General features: G+C 46.5%; 1 long non-coding RNA gene across 1 annotated transcript in view; it reads right to left on the bottom strand.

The window, feature by feature from the left end:
• Positions 1-728: 728 nt before the first annotated feature.
• The window catches only part of LOC146789722 (uncharacterized), a 38075-nt gene continuing 13556 nt past the window's right edge, over positions 729-25247 (bottom strand). Inside the window, exons 2-3 of the long non-coding RNA XR_014969853.1 lie at positions 9032-9227; positions 729-865 (exon numbers count right to left, since the gene is read on the bottom strand). This is a non-coding gene — a long non-coding RNA (uncharacterized LOC146789722). The remainder of the gene's footprint in view (positions 866-9031; positions 9228-25247) is intronic.

The following is a 25247-nucleotide window of genomic DNA, read 5'->3' as shown; positions in this document are numbered from 1 at the left end:
ACCACATGTTCTTACGCATATTGTTCTCCAAACATCAAACCTTGGATAAAATATATGATTTTCTGCACATTTTTTAGAGGAAATGTTTCAGGAAGTGAAGGGATTGACAAAAGCCCTGCCACCCAGAATGTCCACACTTTTACTAATAGAATTGGTACACCCCTTACATGAGTAGAACTATCACACGCAACAAGAAAGGACCCAAATTGCAACATTTTGTCTGAAATAACAGATTTTACCAAGATTTCTGAGATTTTCCAATCCCTCTGAGCTGTTAGGCTAAGGGAGGATTGGAAAATCGTTATTTCAGATGAATCTCTGATATACACATCATGCATTGTGTTGGCACTGAATCAAGAGCAAGAAGTGACAGTGACCCAAGAAGTAAGAAAAGCTCCTCTCAGGCATGTTCTGATCCGATTCATATCGCATACCCCGCTGTCAAGAATGTCGAAGGAGCCACTTTAACAAGAGTAGCAGGAATGATATTGACATTTACTACATAATAAAGACAATTTCACTTTTTTTAGGGGCAGTGTGCTCTGAAGAAAACTTCACAACCAATTCTTGACTTAATCTTTCAGCCTGAAGGCTACTAGTGACAAGTGATTAATTGGGTACTGTATTCATCAACACTAACCTTATTGTACTGTAAGCAATGTTTTAGTAGCTCAGTGGCAATGTCATATTTTGCCGACTTGATGTATATGTCAGATAACAAAAGCCAGCTCTTCTCCAGGACCTCTGCATCTAACAAGGACCAACTCACTTTGGAAAGCCGCTTCAGTTGATTTCTGGCCCGCGGAGTCTGTTTCAGGAGCATGCAACACTGCGCTACTGCCAAAACAGCATCAACATTTTCTTTCTGGAAAGCATATTGAAATAAGAATAAGGCAAATAAAAATAGAGAGGACAGGTAGTGGCAATGTTCACAGATCATCAGCTGATTGATGGTGGTCTGCTTATAATCATGCTTATATTATATAGGCACATTGCTAATCACGGTCTGAAATAAGTTAAAGTTGTTGAGTATGCAAACAATACAGAACCTCTTTGTGTGACAAGAGTTGTGTGCTTGTTGACTACTCATTAGGTGTTCAAAGAATTCAAGAACATAAACATTAGGAATGACAACTACCACAGGAACTATGCATTTGCACACACATCACAAGACCATATGTACCCAAGTAGCATAATAAGAGAACACCAACATCAATGAATTTGTTATTTACTTTCAATAATGATCTTTCTGGTAGGTACTCTATCTATATGCCGATTTTCAAACTAGGAAATCGCCCTGAGGTGCCAGACTGGACCTAGAAACTCTTACTATAGCTCCTCTGTGCCGAAAGGTGTCACTGTGTGGTTCCACTCAACTTTGGATGTGAAATCACACAACCAAATAAGAAGTCGCACTACTAGCTGATAAGTATGTATGTATTGATATTTATATAGTGAAAACCTAGCTAGGATGCAACACAGCTGTAGATCACTGTGGGGGGGATGGAGAAGATCTGCAAGAAAGTGTACTTCAAGTGGCTATAACACAAAGAACAAGTTACTTAGCTTCGGAAAGGCCTTATCTGGTAGAGACTTATCTAGCCGCAGATTCCTTACCTTAGAATAATCCCCGGGTGTTAGATTGGATCCAGAATTTGTTTTGGGAGCAGTACACTTGCTCACAGTAGGTGGCATTATTCACCTCCATGTAGCATCATCATCTGTGCCAGAAATGACGTGCACAGAGCCTATGTAGGCGCCACCCCAGCACGCTGAAGTCTGTTTCTGTTTGTGACTTTCCACACCAGGAGTGGGAAAGGCACAAAGAACACTGACCACTGATGTGAAAAACTAGGGCCATGAAAGGGGAATAGCCTTCACACTAGAAATCTGTTCACAGAACAGGGAAGATGGGTGGGTCGGTAAGGAATCTGCGGCTAGATAGAGTCTCTACAGATAAGGCGTTACTGAAGGTAAGTAATTTGTTCATCTGCTAGAGATTTCTAGCCACAGATTTCTTACCTTAGAATAGATACCAAAGCAATACTTCCCCGGAAGTGGGTCTGCAAAACAATTTCACACTAAAAAGTCCTGCAAGACCGAATGGGCAAAGTGATCATCCCTATGGACCTGACTGTCTAGGCAGTAGTGGTTGAGAAAGGTATGGAGAGATGTCCATGTTACTGCCTGGCAGATGTCTAGGACTGGAACTCTGCATGCTAATGCAGTGGTCACAGCGTTGGCTCTAGTTGAATGAGCAAGCAAACAGTCAGGGGGTTGTTTTTTGGCATGCACAGCAGATTTTAATACATAGCACGATCCATTGGAAGATGGTCGTTTCTGCACGGCCTCCCATTTCTTGGCCCCGACATACCCCATGAAGAGTTGATGGTACACCCAGAACAGTTTTACGTGATCAAGGTAGAATGACAACAGTCTATTTTTGGGCCCAGCCAGTGGAGTCTCTTCACTTCCTTAAAGAGAGGAGGCAGAGCGTAAAAGATAGGCAAAGTGATAGACTGGTCTATGTGGAACTGGGAAACTACCTTCAAGGAGGACACTCAAATCTGAAGGACCAGTTTCACTGGAAAAAAGGAGATGTAGGGAGGTTCAGAGGACAGTGCCTGTAGCTCACTGACCCTCTGGCAGATGTAATTGCCACCAGAAAAGCCATCTTGATGGTGAGGAGCCTAAGTGGACAAGAATGAAGCAGCTCAAAGAGTGCATATTAAGAAAGTAGGAACCAAGTTAAGGTCCCATTGACGCTCAACAAAGGGAGCTAGGGGAAACATATGTTGTAGACCATTAAGAAACCTATTTACAGTAGGGGACTTGAAGAAAGAGGGCTGATCTGGCAGACCTGAAAGTGGAGATGGCAGATAAATAGCCCTTCAAAGTGCCCAATACAGATCCTTGCTGGGCTAGGGTAAGGATAAACAAAAGAACTTAAGAAAGGAGAGCAGGTAATCAGTTTCCCAACACACCATGCCACAAATGGATTCCAATGGACGGCATACACTGTCTTGGTGGAGGGAGGCCGGGCTGCTAAGATAACATTGCAGACCTCAGGTGGAAGTTCAATAGCTGTCAGCTGTTGCTGCTCAATTTCCAGTCATGAAGGCACATCGTTGACCGGTTCAAGTGGAGAACCCTCCCCTGCTGCTGTTACAGAAGATCCTCCAGAAGGACCGATTGCCAGGCTCTACAACTCGGGATACCAAACTCTCTAAACCTAGTCCGGAGCCACAAGGATGAGTTGAGCCTGGTCGTTCCTGATCTTCTTTATAACTTGGTATGAGTAGTATGAGCGGAAAGGCGTACAAGAACCCTGAGCTCCACTCAAGACGAAAAGGGTCTCCAAGCGAGAGCCGCCTTGGAAACCCCAGAAAGTAAAACTTCGATTGAAGAGAGGAGAAAGAATGAGGGCGAGATGGAGCGGAGCAGAGCGTAAAACGGAGCAGGAAGAGAATAAAAAAAGCAAGGAAGGAGAGAACAAAAAGCACGGAGATCAAGTTAAAGAGGACAGGGTGCAAGGAGGAGATAAGAGTGGCATGAAGGTAAGATAGCAAATAGAGTGGAATTATAGGTAGAATGATTAGTGCACAAGATGCAGTGGCACCCATGCCCAGGGGTGCAAGGTGTCCCCTGCACCACAGTAATGGTTGTCTTTCAATACCACCCAGAGGTGGGGGGGTCATTAATTGCTGGCTTGCATTAAGGCCCATGGCTCCCTTCCTATGCCACTGATTTTGGTAGTTTGCACACTGCACATGCTTGCTAATTCAGTTGCTGCGTGTCTTCAGTGCATACAGCCTTAGCTGCACAGTATGAAGCACATTTATTGCTGCACATAGAGGAATATTGCCTCCAAGCTACGTTAGCAGCTGAAGGAGCCCCGTTGATTAGTTCAAGTCCGAGACTCACGAATGCTGTTTTGAGCAGCTTAAATCTCTTTTATCCTGTCCATGCTTAGAAGGCCCGCCTAAAAAACTTGGTTCCCGTCAGAAATGGTACAACGGGAAATGTAGGGAGGCCTATAGCCAATTAGTTAAAGCGGTTAAGTCTCGGGTTATGAGTGATGTCAAGTTAGCTAGGGTACAGTATAAAAAAACCCAGTGGGATGCTAAAAGAGAGTGGGAAGATAGGCACTGGTCCGATCTCCTGGATGCATCTACATCCAATAACCAGACTAAATTCTGGGAACTTGTAAAGTGGGGCAGAGACCCAGATTCGAAAACGCCTACAAATCATGTCTCCCCCGGAACTTGGGTGGATTTTTATGCTGCCCAATTTAGGTCTGAGATCTCGGAATCCTCCACCATGTTGAGTAATGAGTATACACTGTTTGATCACGGTGGGGTCCTGATCTTCTCAGAACAAGAAACTGAATTGGCCCTGGGTTTGACTCAGCGGGGGAAAGCACCGGGGATGGACCTAATCCCCGCTGACTTGTTTAAAGCCAACCAAGAACTTTGGGTACCGTACATTACCAGGTTAGCCAACGCAATTGCTAAAGGAGCTAGAATCCCAAAGAGCTGGAAGGGGGCTGAGATCCTTCCAATCTACCAAAAAGGAGATCGGTCTAATCCGGGCAACTATCGCCCGATCAGCCTTATTGATTCTCTTCAAAAGGTCATTGCACGAATGGTCTTAGGTAGAGTACAGGGCTGGATGGTCTCTGAGGGCATTTTGTCTCCCATGCAAGCAGGCTTCAGATCTGGTATCAGCACCATCGACCAGGTGTTTAGACTTTGTCTGATTTACTGGAAGGTGGTGCTGTTGGGCGGGGGAAAAATTTTCGCCGCTTTTATTGATCTAAAGGCGGCTTTTGACTAGGCCTGGGCGAAGCACTACGCTACGCTCGCGTAGTTTGCGAAGTTCGCGCTACTTCGCACTACGCGAACTGCACGTAGCACAGTGCGAACACGCGTAGCGTAGTGTTGCGTAGTGCTGCGGTCATTTTTTGCTTGCTCGCGACCGCGAGCAAGCAAAATGACATCCTGGCGAGACTTTTTCCTTGTTCGCGATCGCGAGCATGGAAAATAAACCTCCCGGCGAGATTCCCAACGCGAGAAGGTCAGGTTTCTCATTGCGAGGGGTCGCGTATGCTCGCGACCGCTCGCGATGAGAAACTACCAGTTCGCGTTGAGAAAGCTGCAGCTCGAGTAAAAATCTACTCGAGCAGCAGAAAACTACAGCTCGCACTGTGCAAGATGCCATTTTCAATGATTGCACAGTGCCGGTTGCTTGTCCGCACTGTGCAATCATTGAAAACAACATCTTGCACAGTGCGAACATGTTACTTCGCAGTTCGCGAAGTGCTACGCGTAGCTCGCGTAGTGCGAACTTCACTTTGCGTAGCTTCGCGAAGTGCTACTTCGCGAACTACGCCCACCCTTACTTTTGACATGGTCCCGAGGGCTAAACTGTGGCGTGTCTTGAGAGACTTGGGTTTGCCCTTGGAACTATTGGATTTAATTGTTAAACTGCATGAGGCCAATTCTGCAAGGGTCCGGTGGGGAGGTCAAGGACAAGTGACGAACAGTTTCCCAGTAACACGTGGGGTTCGTCAGGGGTGTGTCCTGGCACCCACACTCTTCCTGTTATTTATTGACCAGGTAGTAAATTTTTTCAAGGCCTTCCCCACTGATGCTCCCTCCCTGGCTGGGAAGAAGTTCCCCGTGCTTATCTTCGCTGATGACACTCTGCTCCTCTCTAAGACTAGAAGCGGTTTACAGCGGGCTCTGAACCGCTTTGAGGAGTTCTGTGTCATCAATGATTTGAAGGTAAACGTGGGCAAAACTAAGTTCATGGTTTTCACTAAGAACACTTCGGTTCGGAGCTCGGTAAGGATGGGTGGGGCTAACTTGGAACAAGTAGATCATATGACCTACCTAGGGGTTACCCTAGACTTTCGCCTGCGATGGAAGGAGCAGGTTGTCGAACAGCAGCTTAAACTGGCCCGCCTAACTGGCTGTCTCCTTAGGGAACAAAGGAGATCGATCACTAAACGTGTGCTCCCAGCGCTAAAAATTTATGACGCAAGGATTAACGCTGCTATTTTATATGGAGCAGATCTCTGGGCGTATATGGACCTTTCTAGTCTGTTCAAAGCACAGTGCAAGTTCTTGCGGAGTTTAGTGGGGCTACCGCAATCAACTCCATCTATACCCCTTTGTTTGGACTTAGGATGTAATCCAATAAATGAGATAGCGAGGTTTAGATTGGTAGCCCTTTGGAGACGGATTTGGTCTTCTCCCGACCTAGCCATATTTGCTAATGAACTTGTAGAAGTTAGGTCCATTGAGGGCTCCGGGAGAATTCCATGGCTACGCATGGTAAAAACCATTCTGTTGGAAATGGGATTGGAACAGCTGTGGGTGTCTCCAGGAACCAATGTGTTTCCCACCAAACAAGAATTTAAAGCATTGTACTGGGCCTCAGTTCGGCAAACCCTAGTGTCCGCTTCTAGTTCTACAAGTTTAACAGGAAGGTTCCTGGCTAATAAGTTGGATCCCTCCCGTGAGAACTACTGGGATATCATTACCAGACCCCTTGACAAGAAACTCTACCATCAGTTTCGGGTGGGATCTCTGCCCTTGAATTCATTTACTAAAAATTGGTGTACTGTAGCAACCGAGTTTTGCAAATGGTGTCCTGGCCATAAGGAGACTGAGGGCCACCTTTTATTTGCCTGTCCCATGTACAAAGACCCACGTAGAAAATGGATAAAACCTCTGTTCCAACGCCTTACTTGCAGTAGTTCTGTGGAGGCCATTCGGGCATTGAAGACGTATACCTCAGAGTTGTTTGTGGTGAGCACAGCGAAATTCCTTGGCTGGGTTTGGATTATTAGAGCTAACAAACAGATAGAAATGATTGCTCATCCGAATTGTATTTAAAACTTTTCATTCCAAAGATGGACATTGTATAGTATTTTAAGATGGTTTTTATCGACTGATTTTATGCTTTTAAAAATTTATATAGATGGATTGTCTAAATACAAATGGGATGTTTAACAAGGGTTTTTTTTAAATGTATAGCTTTTATTGTGTGCAAAAAATATTTGTAAACTGGACAGTATATGGTGATTGAAATGCATGGTTCAAACTGTATGCGTTAATTTTGCTGTCTTTTATGATTTTATTATCGAAATAAAGACATTAAACCTGAAAACCTGATTAGTTCAAGTCCTTTGCCATAAAGAAATTAGAAAAATGCTATTTAGGTCATTGAAACCTAGCACTGGCTATATCTAATGTACATGTCAATATACCTAAATCGAAGATGCAAAGCGAGGTAGAGATGCTACAGTCCAGTGCTCAATTCGAGCCGGTGGTTTCCGGTGCTCGGCACAGGCACTTAATTGCCAACACCGGCATTTATGACACCTGCCACATGGTGGTGCTGTTTCTGTAATTTATAGATGAGCAAAAAACAGTGGTTTATGAACTCCATATACATGAAAAACAATTAATACCGACCACCCAAGCCATTCTTATAGCTTTGGGGACCTCGAAAAAACTGAATAGTCACACATGTAGCAGTGTGATGGTTAGTAGTTGTGGTCATTGGCAATGCTCGCAAAGACAAGGGGTAGTGGGAGCTACGGTGGCCTCCTGGCAAGGACCCAGGTAATCAAGTTTTTTACACATTAAGCACCGCTACAGCCCAGTGTGCCTTACCAATGAAAACTTCACAGAGGTCAACTGTTCACATTACAAAGGGGACTTTTAACCAGTCCCATTTTCATTGCTCAAACTTGTAGGGACATAGTAGAGGAACCGTGAAACCTAATACCCCGGCATATTTAGCTTTGTTGGCTGAAATATCTTGATTGGTTGAAATTCACCCTCATAACATGGGGCTATTTGACAGATATGTAACACCATCTTTATTGAGTCACTTCAATGACTGAAACTTGGGAGAGCCATTAACTCCCTACATATAAATTAGGGCTTCCTTAGCTGCCTTTTCACTGACAAGCTGTGCTTAGCTCTCCAGCTGCATTGTACTCTCCGTCCTTCAAACAGGTTTTTACTGATGTAGAAACCTTGGATGATGGTTCAGTGTCATGTGGGTGTGAGGTACTGAATAAATTAAGACAGCAGTGGCACTGGCATACAGAGGTCATTCTTGAGGAAGGGAGTGCACCAGTGACAAAATTCAGGCTCTGGCATACTGGAGGTAATGTGTTGTAATCATCGGATGGTATTACCCTTTCGAACCCTCTCCCCCCCACCACCACCACCACCGCCTTCCCTTCTCCTCCCTTTGGAATGTTCCCTGTTCCCAACTGTCATCCTCAAAATTCTACTGCAGACTCTGACAGCTGCTCCTCTGACTGGAAATGTGATGGTGCATGTCTTGTTCTAATGAACTCTGACAAATATTGTGTCATGGACTTCACTTCATGACACTAGTCTTTGCATTTGTGGCTACACATCGCATAATAAGTCCTGGCGTACAGGAGGCAATTCTTGGTATTTAGGTCACCTATGGCAAAACAATGGCATATTGGGGTAACTCTTGCTGTTAACTATTGCATATGGAAGGGAGGGCAAACCATAAGAAAATGCTGCCTGTGTCATACTGGAGGTAATTTTTGATCCTTGGGTCATCCATAGCTACATTTTGACACTGGCATATTGCACATAATTCTTGGCATAATGGGTGACCCATGCAATATGCATGGGATGAATGTCAAGATGCGGACAATGGCGTACTGAAGGTAATTCTTAACATAAGGGGGGGGACCATTTTGAAAAACTGGGGTCAACTTGTTTTAAGCATTGGGCTTAATTGGCACACCATGAAAGCATGGGAATTTTTCATAAACGCCCTCTGACTCTGTAGCAAGTTAAAGTAAAAATGGTGGTTTAAAAGGCACTATTAGATGCTATGTTTTCAAATTTTACCCAGTTAGGGGGAAAACCCCCACAAAATCTGCGCTCACTGGAATTCGAGACAAGTATTCGGCCTTACCACTTTCCAAGTCCACCAGCCACCGCTGGCAGTGACTGACCCCTACCTCAGCTGTGGCTATCTCTGTAAAAGAGTTCAGGGCAGACTCCACAAGAGCTTTGTCCTTGGTGGCCATCATGCAGTAGGTATGGAGCACTTTAAGTTGTTCCTGTCCTTGTGTTGTGCGGGGGTGAAACTCTTTCAGTAACTTCTCGGCTGTGCGCAGGCCCAGTTTCTGAGAATCCCTCCGTTCAGGCGAGTCCCTGTTAAAACAATTTTATTGTATTCAGTTAATCACTTATTTTACTCTCTTGTACAGTGCCTTCCTGCCACATCAGTTATTCAAGCACATGAAAATAGAAAGGGAAATTGAGGTTGGGGGGGGGGGGCCTGGGAGGGGGGGAAGTGTTAACCTGTGGAAGGGTCGAAGCAGAAAGGGGGAAAGAGGGAGTAATGATCAAAGCGAATGAGATGGAGTAAGTGTTGAAGTAAAGAACGTTTTGTAAATGAAGTGTCAGCACCTGGATACTCTCACAGGTGATTAGCCGTGCTCTATAAATCCTGTTTGATTGATTGATTGATTGATACCCGGGTTGGCTTCTCCACGTGGGCAGAGGAGCGTCGCCCCAGTGCTTTCTCATAGTGCTAGAAGCAGAAACATAAGATGGTATTTTAAATACCATTTTATGGTTCTGCTTCTCGCACTGTGAGAAAGCAGAAGGCAGGGTTTGGTTGGGCGTTTCTGCTCCAGGCAGGGGAGGAGTGGCTAGCCCACTGCTGTGGGCGCTGGCTGTTTGGTCGGCCCCAGGGTCGACCAAACCAGTCATACACACACTGCATTTTCGCTCATGCAGCCTACATAGAAAAAATGGCCTTGCCATAGACGTCTGTGGGGTAGGCGCCCTAGCCAATGACAATGCTGCTATTGCAGCGTTATGATTGGCTTTGGGGAGGAGAGGGAGGCTGTCTGCTTTCTGTAAGGAGCAGAGAGAGGAGACGTGACGCAGGACTGGAGGTAAAGGTAACTTTAATATTCTTTTTTTTAAATTACCCTCTCCTCTCGTGCAACGCTTCCCACCCCCCACCCGCGAGCCATGCCGGCAGCAACAGCTTGATAGTGGCTTCCGTTAGTTCCGCTGACCTTTAAAGAAACTGTAGATTTTTGGTTGCAGTGTTCCTTCCTACTGCAGTTGGTGGGCAATGTTGTTCCTATTGCAACAAGGATATTTTATGGAAGCCGCCAACAAAGTTAACTACAGACTGTCAGATGGTTAGTGGCAGGACTGGGAAGCCTAACTAGTATACAAATGAACTCCTGTGTAGCAGGGAGCTGCTCCTGTCCCCCTGGCTTAAGGTACTCGGACTGCAAGTGCTGGCAGGGATCAGAAAGGCCTCACCTGGGGGCTTTCAAGCTTTGTGAAAAATGATGTACGAGACAGGGCATCCTTTGGAGCAAGGCCGGCGCTGGGCATGGGCAGTGTGGACAACTGCCCAGGGCCTCACACTCAGCCCATCCGCATGGGGCCCTGCATCAGTGGTGTCCTCTTGTTTCCCGGCCAATCCAACTGAAAGAAAGGTGTCTCCTTGCAATTAGGGTTCATGGGTGGGTCCCTCTCCCCCCAACACCCCCCCCCCCCCCGAATACCCCCACCACGCGCGCCTCTCACAGATGTCGGGAGGCCTAGGAGACGGAGACACTTCCTCTTGTCCCAATTGCAAGGAGACCATTCAGACACACTGCGGGACGCCCATTGTCCAGCATTTTAGCTCCCCCAAAGTTTTAACTTTCAGCTCTCAAGCAATTCACACCTTCAGCCCGATATGAGCTGTAAAAGTGGTGCTTGTAGGAGGCTGGTAGGAGAAGCTGCGGCCCAGGAGGAGTCTGCACAAAGCAGCTTCCTGAGCTGTGTCACTTATCTCAATTATAGGGGCTACGCACATTCCCTTTTGGCCCAGGGCCCCACAACTCCTAGAACCGGCCCTGCTTTGGAGCATGACGGGTACGTGACATGATAAAACTGGAGGAAAACATTGTCGTAATGATCGTATCCAGTCTTTGATATTTAGTCAGAGGCCTGGCCTGACATGAGCTTTCTTATGAGGAACTACATTGTGTGGCAGGTTATGCATGTTAGATACAGAGTCCTCGGCGGTAGCTTTCTACCCAAGGTGCGGACGCTAACATCCACAAGAGACCCCTTTTGTGCAAGCATTTGATTTGCAGTTTGAAAGCGCCTGCAGCTTTAACATGCAGCTTCGCCAGGAATGGCAGTGACACGATGGTCATGATGTTCTTCATACTTTTCAGACCTTGTTTTAACCTCTAATAGGTTTGGCGAGTCATCCTCCTCCAAGACGGTGGATTCAATGTTAATTCAGTTCCAGACATCACCAGTACTCATGTCATGTTTTCTAAGCAGAACTAACATGCTAGTTGGAAAATGATGAACCCTGGGAACCAGTTTTTATCTGGTTATAAATCTTGTTACTCCTGCAGTAAAGTGGTGTACAGTGACTGCAAGTCATTTGAAGGTCCTCCATGAACCATGGTAAGATAAAACCAGGATATTTTTTATTTGTATGCAAAAACACGAATGTAGCAATGTTTGTTTTAAAATGCGGCCGTCTTACAAAGACCATTTTATTCTTTTCGCCTATTGTTCTGCTGCAAGATTATGTCAAAACCACCAGCATACCAGACCTGAATATTTAGTTAGACAGGGGCGCACTAGGTTGGTACCCAGCGTGGCTGCTCTTCTACTAATCACCTTATTGCCCCCTGCCTTTTGGAAAGCAACAGACCTGTTTAATTGAGGGTCCTTTTGCGAGCTATAATGTGTCTTTATTGCCTCCAACTGATCAAGTTTTGAAGGGCTCCAGTAGCGGCGTGTGGGTTTAAGGGACGCCCTTGTGTTTCTCGTCAGATGACAAGTTGGGAGCACCGCTCTCAAGTTACCCAGTCCGGAGTGAGATGGAGCCTCGCCGTCCGGGTCCTCTCCCAGCGTATTTAATCACAGGCACTCCTCGGTATATAAATGCTTGTGTATAAAATTCCATAAAGAACAAAAAACTATCTCCTAAAATCAAGGACACAAAACTAAATTGAAAGAAATTGAATCTGTCCTCCTTGCTCGTAACAGGACGATCCATGGAAATCTGAAATTGTCAGCGATGAGCTGTAATCGCTGTAGTAGTCTAGTTGTTATCCCACTCCACTGCCCGGAGGAACACCCTTACTTTGTAACACTCTCTAGCCAGGCGTGGCCAGAGAGCATAAATAAATGGGCGGAGGTCGCACGGGACTTCCGGCCCATACTAGGCTACCAGTGTGAGTGTCTGTGATTTGTGTCTTCGTAGCACCAGGCCGCAAATCAGGCGTTGCCACAACAAGCACGTCACACTGTCGACGAGGATGGGCACTGTGGCCATCGTGTGCTGCCTATCGTCGTGTGCCGCCGACCGACTCCGTCATCTGGGCGCTGTCGTCCAAGCGGAGGGCTGCTGGAGTCCCGCTACATCCCGTAGCGCAGCCGCATGCTTGCGGTGAAGGCCAGCCATGTCTGACCTCTGCGGCGCTGCCCTGAGTGTCACCAGCTGCAGATCAAGTGCAGCCCAGATCAAGAGCAGCCCGCTGGTGTCCCCGGATCGCCTACCGCTCTGCCTCAACATTGCGTGTGTGCGCGCACCGGCTTGCCCGACAGCCTGAGTCTCATGATCGGCATTGAGAAGCGCTTGCCACCTGCTGGCTGATAAAGGTACTGTGTGCAGCTCATTATTCAATGCTACAGTGACTGGGCAAATGTAGCCTGCAGCATTTGACCTAGAACTCTTTGCCCAATCATCCCTGGAAAAAAACAAAACAAAAAAAATAAACTTTACCAGCCTGCATGGAAGAGACTGCATCCTGGGCAACCACAGAGGCGGGCATTCATTTGATCATACTGCCAGGCCTGTGAGGGGGGTCACCATCCTGATCTGCTGCAGTTTTCCAGCGCGATCCCAGTTTATGTGAAGGAGGGGCCCAGAGGAAGTCTGCTCAACCCCACACGCCTCACCTAGCGTTACAGGAGCAGCGGTCAACCCCAGTGGAAGGTCCTGTTGCGCCCACACTACTGAGGCATCACCATGTCAGGTCCCGCGGCGGCAGCCGTGCCCGCGGCCAAACAAAATGCACCTCCTGCACAGCCAATCGCGCAGCCGATGTCGCAACACGCGCAAATCACAGCGCTGCCTCTGTTCAGCGATCTCATTGATTCAGCGACAGCATCTCAGAGGTGGAAAATTTGGATTGGAAGGCTCAACAACTACTTTACCGCCACTCGTGAGACTGTTGGCTCAGTGAAAAGGTCGCTGCTGCTTCATTTTGGTGGGGAGGAAATATACAAACTGTTTGCACACCTTCCAGATACCGACGCTCCCACTGACTACGATATAGCTGTCCGGGCGTTAAATGCCCATTTTGACCAACAACTTAACCCGGATTACGAGCGTTTCAAATTCCGTGAAGCACATCAGAGAGAGGGCGAGACCATGGATGCTTTTCACGCTTGGCTGCGAGAATTGGCCAGTACATGCCCAGACAACGACCAGAACAAGGAAGTATGAGCCCAAGCGATCCAAGGGTGCCACAACAAACATTGCGGACCCTTATACTGCGACAACCAGGAATCACCCTGGAAGACATCCTTATCCTAGCAAGGTCGCACGAACTGTCTGATGCCAGAGCTACCGTGATGGACGCCGCGCTTGCCCAGCAAGCAGAAAAGCCAGTAACAAAGACTGAACGAGCAGATGCAATACGAACCCCAGTCAGAGGCACCCGAGGACAATGGGTGAACAGAAACCCACGTGGGTCACGTTGTGGCTACTGCGGTAACGGAGAACATCCACCCGAAGAATGCCCTGCTCAAGGTTGGACGTGCTCTAAATGCGGTATCCCCAATCACTATGCAAGCGTCTGTAGAGGAGGAGCCCGAAGCAGAGGAGCTCGAGGAAGACGTCCACCGTCCAAGTCAGTACGACAACTGTCACTCGAGGAAGCGGACAAGCCTAAAGGGGCGAGAATCCCAGCTAGTCGGAGGCAATACCTAGAGGACTCGTCCACAGAAGACGAAGCAGAAGCTTACATGATATCCTTTGCAAGTGACCTGAAGAGAAGATGGAGGCCCCAACCGACGTGCGCCATCGAAATTACAGGAACACCAGTAACGGCTCTAATTGACACAGGGCCGCCTGTAAATGTGATGGGTTGCCAGAAGTATAAACAGCTAAAGCCGAGACCGACATTAATCCCATCGAACGTAAAAATCCTGACGTATGGAAGTCAGAAGCCACTACCCCTCAAAGGGAAGATGATGGTGCAAGTCAAGTCGGACACTCACGAGGTCACCACGACATTCCACGTCATAGACCAAGAAGCAGACATCTTAGTGAGCAGTCACACAGCAGAAGATCTGGGGCTAGTGACATTTGCCAACGCGGTCAAGACCCTACAGGTGGACGATATACTCGAGCTATTCCCACAGCTCTTCAAAGGCCTCGGATGTATGAAACGAGACCCCGTGAAGACGCGCATTGACAAAGCAGTAAAGCCAATTGCCCTGCAACACCGTCTTATACCTTTTCATCTCAGGCCACTTGTCGAGCAAGAACTGCGAAATCTAGAGCAGCAGGAAGTGATCGAAAAGGTCACGGGGCAGACGCCATGGGTGTCGCCCATGGTCATAGCCGAGAAACCGAAACAGCCTGGGAAGATACGTCTCTGCATGGACATGCGCATGCCAAATCAAGCAATAAAGCGGGAGAGACACCTTACCCCAACGGTTGACGACATACTGGCGGATTTAAACAGATCCCGCTGGTTTTCTAAACTCGAACTCAATGCAAGATACCACCAGCTGAAACTGGCGGAGGAAAGTAGGTACATTACAACCTTCTTGACTCACCTGGGCTACGCCGCTATAAAAGATTACATTTCGGCATATCTTCGGCAGCAGAAATCTTTCAAAATGCCGCCCAGGAGATGCCATCAGGGCTTCTGGGAGTCAACGTCAGTGACGATATACTTATTCACCTAGCAACACTCGAAGAACACCATCGTCAGCTTAGAGCCACTCTGCAACGTTTAGTGGACCATGGTGAAACACTCCACCGGGACAAATGCCAATTCTTCCAAAGGTCCATTGAATTCTTTGGCCACGTGTTCAGCAGAGATGGAGTACAGGTAGACACCAGGAAGTCGCAAACCATTCAGCAAGCACCAGCACCTAACACAGCATCAGAAGTTTGGAGCTTTCTGGCCATGGCCACATACTGTGGACGGTTCATACCAAACCTAGCCACAGTAGCTGAACCGTTGAGAGCCCTCACCAAGAAGGACGCAGGGTGGGAATGGGGGAGAGAAGAGGAAGAAGCATTCTAAAAAGTCAAGTCGACCCTGTTGAGCAAAATCACCATGGCCTACTTTAACACGGCACGACGCACGGAAGTAGTAGTGGACGCCAGCCCTGTGGGGCTAGGGGCCCTCCTTGCTCAAGAAGTGGAGCCAGGGAATTTTGTTCCTTTGGCCTTCGCAAGCAAAGCGCTAACACCAACCGAAGCTCGTTACTCCCAAATTGAACAAGAGGCACTAGCCTTCAAGGGGGCCTGTAACCATTTTCATCTATACATCTGCGGACATTCTTTCAAAGTTGTAACAGACCACCAACCACTACTTCCGCTATTCAGAGGCACAGTTCCACATCCACTGCCCAGGATCGAAAGATGGGCAATACAACTACAACACTACCAAATGGACATAGAGTACAGACCTGGAGCCAAGAACCCTGCGGACTTCCTGTCTCGGCACCCGTTAGACCGGTTCCCGGGGGATACCCGACAAGACCAACGTACCGAAGAATATGTTTGCATGCTGTCTCAATGGGCCTGTCCACGAGCTCTCACGGTAGAGGAAATAAAGACGGAAAACAGACAACGACGCAGTCCTTCAAAAGGTACTCTCAGCCATACGCAGTGGATCCTGGGAGGGTTTCCTCCAGGGTATCGCTGGATGGAACGAACCAGACCGTATCCAGCTGGGGAAGATGTGGTGAGTCCACGACGAACTAAGCACAGCTGACAGCGGCGTTGCGTTACGGGGGTCCCGGATCGTCATCCCTGTAGGTCTCCAGGAACAAGCAACAGTCCTAGCACACGAGGGCCATCAAGGTACCATGAGAATGAAGTCACGAATGCGAGAAAAAGTGTGGTTCTGAGGCTGAGAAGCAGCGGTAGACACCGTTGTGAGAAATTGCCGGGCCTGCCAGCTTACCAGCAACCTAGAAGTACCAGCCCCGGTGATAACGGAAGCGCCAGCCCCGTGGTCATGGGTGAGCCTAGATTTCGGGAGCTTTCCAGACGGAAGGGTCACCGCTGTTCTAGTCGACAGCTACACGAAGTATCCTATTGTAGAGGTCATACCGTCCACATCTTTCAACCATCTAACCGTCCTCGAAAAAGCGTTCGCTCTTTTCGGCCTACCTCAGGTTGTGAAGACTGATAATGGAACTCTGTTCCAAAGGGGGGGGGGGGGGGGGGGGGAGTTTAGAGAACTGCTAACACACCTGGGAATCAAACATCACCGCATCACCCCACAATGGCCTCAGGCCAATGGCGAAGCAGAACGGTTTATGCTGACACTAAATAAAATTCTTCGTATTATCAATAGCTGAGCAATCTGACCCTAAAATGGTGCTTCACAGATTTTTTAGGGAATATTGCAGTACCCCACACTGCACTACACAAAGGTCACCGTGGGCCCTAATGTTAGCCGGTCCTCGGAGATAAACCATCCCAGTGGCTGATAACTGGGCACCTGAGCCATATAACCCTGTCGAGACACAAATTCGACGGAGAGCCAACAACGACAAAGTTAGCAGCCGGAGAAGAGCACGACCAAGAGTTCTAGCACCTGAATGCACCGTCCTAGTGCGTCACCGCCGCAGCGGGGAGAAATTCCACACAGCATATGAGCCTGGGCTGTGGACAATACTAAAGATCAACGGGACAGCCATTACTGCCAAGAAAGGAGGAGATACCATCACCCGGAACATTTCTTGGTTTAAAGGAGTACAGCCGGACGATGCTGATCTGGAATACCCCGGTGAACTAGAGGATTAAGGCACGGTAGGGGCGGCACGTCCCCACGACCTGACAGCACCCAATGCCCAGTTCCCGGAACTGTCACTCCAGCAGAGGATGACGAACACCACAATACCATAGGAACACCACTGGCAGCCAGCCCGGTGAGAAGTCAGCGAAGTACACAATGCCGGTACAGCCTAAGGCCCAACCCTAGGCCGAACCAGAGACTGGCAGACTTTGCATTTTGATTCATTGTTAAAACCGTTGTGAACACTGATTTGGGATGAGATGTAGCAGTCTAGTTGTTATCCCACTCCACTGCCCCATTGCCTGGAAGAGCACCCTTACTTTGCAACACTCTCTGGCCAGGCGTGGCCAGAGAGCATAAATAAACGGACGGAGGTCGCACGGGACTTCCGGCCCATACTAGGCTACCAGTGTGAGTGTCTGTGATTTGTGTCTTCGTACCACCAGGCCGCAAATCAGGCGTTGCCACAACAAGAACACCACAATCGCCACCATCTCAAAACAAGTTCCGGCGTCGCGTGAGTGCTGCGTGGGGCGGAATCCTTTGTCAAAGTGAAAGCGGCACGGTGCGCTGCTAATACAAAGAAGCAGCCACATTTGATTTGGAAGCTACCGATGTGGCGCAGCTTATTTACAGAGCTGCCAACCTTGTGCCTGGGGAACAGGTTTGAGTCTGTCAGCACTACAAAAAAAATCCCATTCTAAATAAATAAAATTAAACTCCTACGAAAATAAATTGAAACTGGGGAATCTGGAACAAATGGTGCAGACCAATTCAAAGTAAACAAGCAAATGCCAAGTCTGTTTAACAGGAAGCAGCGGCCATTGCTGAAGTCCCAGGAGTCCTGTGTACATTAATTAAGTAAATATTTCTCCGACCTGCTAATGAAAGCTCCCAAGTTAGGACACATGTAAAAGGGCAGGTCCTCATGGTAGGTAACAGCAGAAGACTGGGAGGTACTTAGGAGGGACTAATACGCTTATTAACAAATCCGAAGCCAACATTTACAAAGGAAAATGATGCAAGTCAATGAAAAATATGGGCGGAGCTTCAATGCCATACCTGAATACAGCATGTCTTGCAGGGATGGCGAAGTGAGCTTAAGATCGATGATGGATTCAACCCAGATCTGTGACTGGGGTTAAGTGTCTGAAAAGTTTCGGCGCTCCGTCTATCATCTCCTTGTGTTTTCTTTGTTTGCCCTAAGTTGGCAGAGTATGCCCAGACATGGGTCCCTGGCTCACTTTGCCACTGGATTCAAGATAGCCTGGCTGATATGGGGTATTACCCCGAAACCAGTCACAGAATGCTTGTTTCCAGTCCAGGGAAGACCTGGCTTGGCAGTTCGTGCTGGACTGTTCCCATGAAGCACAGGGTCAAGACTGATTTGCATATGGCTGGTTCTGAACTGGGGTGGCGAAGTGAGCTAAAGAACGATGGATTCAACCCAGATCTGTGACTGTCTGAAAAGTTTCAGCGCTCCGTCCATCATCTCCTTGTGTTTGCCCTTTTCTTGAGATGCCAATGTTCCTATTTTAGCACTAAGTCTATGACTTGGAAAGTTCTCCATACTTGGTAATAACCTAATCTTACACACACGTTTCTGTAAAAAGTGAAAATATTCATAACATAGATGTTTACAGCTAGGCACCATGTACAAGCCGGATGCTTTAATGACTCACCTAAGCATTATTGTGCAGGAGAGGGAAAGGTGCGATATCCTTGTTTAGGAATATAGGATAAAGTAGAGAAGACATACATTCTTATGGGAGACAAAAGGAGAGAATAAGAAAAAGGGAAACATCAATGCAGCGAGCGGTGCTTGATCTTTGCTTTAGCACCTCTTGCGCACACCTCGCCACCCATCAACCCCACCTTCTCCACGCAAAAAAAGCCACAATTGTAAGCCTAGTACATCTCTGTATTGCGGAAATACAGCACCCTCCTGAAAAGGCATTATTTTTCATTTCTAATATTTTACTTTCCTCCACTGGAAAAATATTTTTCCCCGGGAGAAACCCTTTCCCCAATTCCCCACAAAGTCTGGGTCTGTCTGTTCCCTTGCCCACTCTGGTATCTGCTATCTATGACTGGAGTACATCTCTGACCATTTCCACGGTGGGGAAAGTTCAGAGAGCAGTTTCTGAATGGTCAAACTCACGGTTGTGACCATGCTCCAATGTTTTTAAGCTAACCATGCTATTTTGAAACAAAAACATTTCAACACAAAAAAAACAGCTTCATGGTCATCGTCTAAAAACCCTCTGGGTTTGTCCAGTTTTGGTTATGGATATAAACAGAACTGAAAGTAAAACTAACACAAAGCAGCATGGCATTTGGGTGCAGGACAAGTAGTAACCATTACCATCGCTGGCAAATTCACAGGTGTTTAGTTAAACCATAACCAAAATATTTGTTCCTAATATTTGCATTGATGATTATTTAGGTACACAAATGCAAAACATACAGTAGTCATAGGGCTTTTCTCACAGGAAAAAAACTGTTGCAACACAGGTTTGATGGTATTTCGGGTGCTGAAGAATACTAGTTTAACTCACAAGGGTGGAAGGACCTGCTGCAACAGCAGTGATATAATACTGCTGTTAGGTATTTATCGGGTGCAAGAAACATCTCATATTACCAATTAAGTCCTTCGCAATGGGGAATGACATGCAGCCTTCAGTGCTTAGTGCACTGAAATTTGTATAACTGAGTGTTTTCCCCCATTTTGACTTACCAATATGAAACTGTGAAAAATTACAGGGTAATTACCAGGTCCGACAAACTCCACACAACTCATAATTTTCACCACTTCACCACCCTCGTAGTGTGTAAATAATACTAAGCTCACAGCGTGCACCCTTACTCTGATGAGTGGTCTACTGTCTGACATCTGTAAAGTTTGGTGAACAGTACTTATAAAAAAAGAAATGCTACAGAATATGAATATTTACCAGATGCAATAATACGTTTTGTTAAAATTAGGGAATGAAAGGAGGATGCAGTACAGTACAAATGACTTTATTCGATTGTAAACCTTACAATCATAAAAGCGCAATTCATAAACATACAGTTAAAATCAAACCATCCATTTCATTTGTAATACAAAAATTTACATAAACAATGTAAAACAAGAGTAACAGGCAGAGTAAACATGTTAAGAATATAAATAATTATAACAAGGTAAAAAAGTTAAAAATACCTGACGGCAATAGCAGCATAATTATCCCTCCATACTTTTCCTGAAAGTAATTGCTAATTTCAGAAAACTGCATACAAATAAGGTGCAGTCACATTCCAGGACTTGAAGGTAGTAAAGTGCTGGTTTGATCTGTGAAAATTTCAGTTCTTTCAGGCATGGTATTAGATATAGCCTCCGAGGTACTATGTAATAAGGACAAATAAATAAAAAGTGTGCCAGATCTTGCGGAGACTTCCCGTCGCAGCCGCAAGCTGGCAACACTTGACCTCGATGGGCCCCACTCGGTACCGCCAGTAAGAGATGAAACAGATCAAAACGGAACCTTGTTAATAGGTAACGTTCGTAGCCAGTCGTAGGCCATGATAGATATGGTTCCATTTGTAGACAGGTTTTAAGTAGAACATGTTTCTTAACACTGTCTTTCTGGAGCTCAACCTCCTCCCGGGCAAAATACCTAGTTGTCATGAATGTATTTTTCACAAAAGTGACATCTGATTTAGTAATAAAATTTGGGGTTAAAAACAGATCAGGCCATCCTATTTCAATGAGACGATCGTTAATATACTTCAGCCACGGGACCTTGAACCTACCATCCCATGTTAAAGCTTCTTTTAGTATATCATGGGTGAGAGGTATGTCATTATTTAGCCAACAGTTCATCTAACACAATAGGGGATTTGCTGCTATTCTATCACTAAGGTAGGGCACACCTAGCTCCTCGTGTACCGAGAAGTTTCCGGTTCCCCTTGGCAGCCTCAGTATCTTCTTCAGGAAGTTATTTTCTGCAACCTCCAGGTCCCGCGTCTGGCTGTAGCCCCAGAGCTCGCTTCCGTAGCAGGCAACGGCGACGCTCTTGGCCTGGTATAATTTAAGCAAGGCAGCCACCGGACTATTGCCCATTTTTCTCGCGAAGCCAAGTATGGCTGCGTTAACGCGGATTACCTCACCCATCTTCCTAAGAACAGCGGGGCCCCAAGATAATTGATGATCAAGAAGGACCCCGAGATAAAAGGTTTTGGTGGTTGGAATTTTTTCCCCATTTATGTTAAAAAGATTAGATTTTCGAGACCCTAGGCCTGTCTTCATAACATAGGACTTAGAGTTGTTAATACTTAGGCTTCGAGACTCCATGAAATCAAAGAAGGAGTTTAAAAGTGTCTGAAGGCCGATTGCTGTCCTTGAAATAAGGACAGCGTCGTCCGCGTAGAGTAGAACTGGCACGCCTTTTCGGCCTACATAGGGGAAATCCGCTCCAGTTCTTAGCAAGTATTCCTCCAACTCGTTAATATACAAGTTGAAGAGGAATGGAGCCAGGATACACCCCTGTCGAACACCCCGGTTAATTCTGATATCCCCCGTCACTTTCAGGTCTTGGGTGTATCGAACGTTAGCTCTTGTATCGGAGTGCAGGTCAGCCAGAAAGTTAATCAAATTCTGCTCAACGCCCATCTTTAACATGGTGTCCCATAGTTTGCCTCTGTCCACACAATCAAATGCGGACGATAAGTCCATAAAAGCCATGTGGATGGTTCCCTGCCGGGCCAAGGTGTATTTACCTATAATCAGATATAGGTTCAGACACTGAGTTACTGTCGAGTGGCCAGGTCTGAAGCCGTATTGTATTGGGGATATAACATTGTTCTCATTTGCCCATGCAGTTAACCTGTTCAAGATTACACCCCCTACCACTTTGGCTACAGAATTAATTAAAGATATTGGCCTGTAGCATAACGGGCTACTACGATCGCCCTTTTTAAACACGGGCACTATAGTCGATAGCCCCCACGACTTTGGACATCCAAAGGCCGCAGCTGCATTTACTACAGCAGTAAGGACGGGGGCCCATAATGAGATACAAGATTTAAAAAGGTCCGGAGGCAAGCCATCCGGGCCTGGAGCCTTGTTACTAGTTAGCCCTTGAATGCCCTTTTCTACTTCATTAACTGAAAAGCACAAAAGATTCTCCGTAGGAGTTAAGTCATTTTCTGCCTGTTGCTCATTGCTTTTAAAGATTGCACTAAAGTGAGTGACCCAGTCCTCCTCTGGGATGTTAGTACCAAGTGCAATGTCACTGGGATTGTCAAACAGGGGTTTATTAATAATTTCCCAGAATTTGCCGCTATTGCCCAGGACTGATGGATCAAGCAGAGACTCCCAGGTACAGGCCTTAATTTCTTTTTTCCGTTTAGCAAGTGATTTCTTGTAAATCAGTCGCAGGTTTTTAATTTGGTCTGAATCTCTGGGTTTGGTTTTTAGCGCCTTTCTCAGGTCTCTGCTTGCCTTTGAGCATGTGTGATCAAACCATTTAGGATTGTTTCTAACTTGTCCCTTCACTGGAACTATTAACATAGATCCTACTGATAACACCACAACCTCAAAAATGGCTAAAGTTTGCTCTGGGGACGTAGATGGTGACACACAAGCCGCAAGTTCCTCACCACATGACATTGATTTCAGTATACAGGTTTTCATGATTTACCAAATACCATTTCAATCGACGTTTACCATTTATACATTTTAAAATTCCCCGGCCTTCACAGTTCATTCGCTGTTCAAATACTCCCCCACCCAATCTGATGGTTAAGGGATTATGGTCACTATAAATGATCGTTTGAATGGTGAATCTGGAGGCCTGATTGGCAAGGTCAGCAGATAATAATATATGATCTATAAAAGACCCCTGACCTGAGCCTTTAAATGTTGGGGCATCAAAGACCTTGGACTCAGGCACCATGGACATAGCTACAGATAGGTTATTTTCATTCAACAGGTCGTTGAGACAAGTTCCACGCCTGGAGTGGTCAAAATGAAAACCATTCACACTATTACACCCCAAAGATCCCATGGGAGTAACTCCTGGGTTACCACATGGGTGTACATTAAAATCACCTGCAATCAGTAATTTACGTGACAGTGTACCTGCTCCCTCTCTCAGCATCTCTTTCAGAAGCAGTATATTACATTCCCCTTGGCTGTTTATAGCATTGTAAAAATTAATTAAAGTCCGAGCATGTTTGCCTCTCTTCAAATCGAGCACTTGGATATTCCGATTAACATGATACCGGTTACTTATTTGGCAGGAAAGTGCCAGATTAATAAAAATAGCCAGGCCCCCCTTTGCTCTTCCACTAATTGAGGGGGCTGCTGGCCTAAGAAAGCTTTGGTAGCCCTCAATGAAGGCATTATTATCTTCCATCCATGTCTCTTGGAGGCATATAACTGCGTATTTCTTAACAAATGCCAACCAGGCAGAGTCACATATTTTATCAGCCAAACCTGCTATATTCCAGGAGACTAAACTCGCATTACAAGCATCACCAGACTCTATTCCAGTGACGACTTCTGTGGTTATAGGTTCTAATAACCGACTAAGTTGTTCTACGTGTGTGTCTCCCATAGTTTCTATTGTAGAAGAGTTTCGTTCTACATGGGTTGGAGGAAAATTAAAAGCCTCGGGCAAAACATGCAGTGTTCTAATGTGCTTGGAATTAAGATTGTCAGAATCTGGGATAATTAGCGGGATGTTCACATTTGGGGAATAATCCACCGTGATTACAGAGTGAGGTCAATCTTGATCATCCAAGCCAGAGAATGTGGCAAATCTGTTAGAAGTGGGGAGAGTGAAGTGGTGGGCCTCAGTGTTTGTCCTTGATAGTGAATAAGGTTTTTGGGGATTTGACAAGAGGGAGCGGGGGTAGAAGTAACTTAGATCGCACGTTGATATACCCGCGCCCCTACCCAGGGTGTACCAGTCCACTATGTGGGGTAAGACTCTGCGATCCCTGAATATCCTTGGGTCTAGGACCCATCCATTTCAGTCTTCTCACATGCAGTATTTCACCATTGATTTCGGAGGGAAGTGGTCTATTTTGGCTTAACCAGTGTACTACTTTATTTTTAAGTTCCTGGTATCTCTCCATTTTACCCGGTGCAAGCTCTGGGACACCAGTAAGTGTCACTACATAGGGAGCTGCTTCGGGGGGCAAGTAGATATGGGAAGTCTTTTCCGGTCTATAGTTCGGGAGGGGCTGCTGCTTAGCGTTGTTACCCAGGGGCTCTGCAGGATAGGAGAATTGATCTCCTCTTAGGGCCCTTTTAGCGCTAGATTTTTTCTCTACTATAGGCGTAGGAACAGGTATGTTCTCCGTGCGATTCAATGGATTAGGCTGATTAGCTGTTTGAATGGATGGAGGAAGCATGGTAGCCAAAGTGAGATTTTTAGATAAGTAAGTATTCAGTTCACTATTTATTGCGGTGAGTGAGGCATGTGATGTTTCGAGGGATGTTAACTGTTGTGCTATGTTTTTAACTCTCTCTACTAGAGGGGAAAGTAAGGATTTTATCAAGTGCTCTATGTCGGCGAGTACATTAGAAGAAGGTGATATAGGAAGCTGGGTCTGAACTTTTGAAGACCTTGCACAAATAAAATTAGGTGTTAGTTGTAACGTAGAATTAGAGGACTCAGGGTGATGGTCTTTCCTCCTTTTTTTTTTTGGCGCGACAGTTGTTTTTGCTACGGGCTTAGGAGGAGAGGGTCTATTTTTTGCAGCATTACTCTTAACTATCTTAACGGATTGAATTGGGGTTAGGTCCCCAGAAGAATTATCCGTTGGTGATTGGGGATTAAGGGAGCGTGTATTAATAACCTTTGAAGTGGCCGATATGTCCATTATGTCAAGTGGCTGCAATGAACTGTCCATAACGTCCATGGGATCGGGGCCTATGTTCGTAATCGGGGGTGAGGGAACCTGTTGTATATGGCCCAAGGACGAACGCTTCTGGTGGATAAGGTCCAATGATAAACGGCGTTCTGTAATGGCATCTCTTTTTCTAAGACGGTGGCGGCCCTAGTAATGAAATGGTCGAGTGTCCCCCTAACCGAGCCCCCCACCAGGGACTGCCTAGGTTTAGTGGGACGTGTGGCCATAGTGC

Source organism: Triturus cristatus, chromosome 10 (assembly GCF_964204655.1).
Source record: "Triturus cristatus chromosome 10, aTriCri1.1, whole genome shotgun sequence".
Lineage (NCBI taxonomy): Eukaryota > Metazoa > Chordata > Amphibia > Caudata > Salamandridae > Triturus > Triturus cristatus.
Note: the sequence above shows the minus strand (reverse complement) of the source record. Positions and strands in the feature narration are given on the sequence as shown.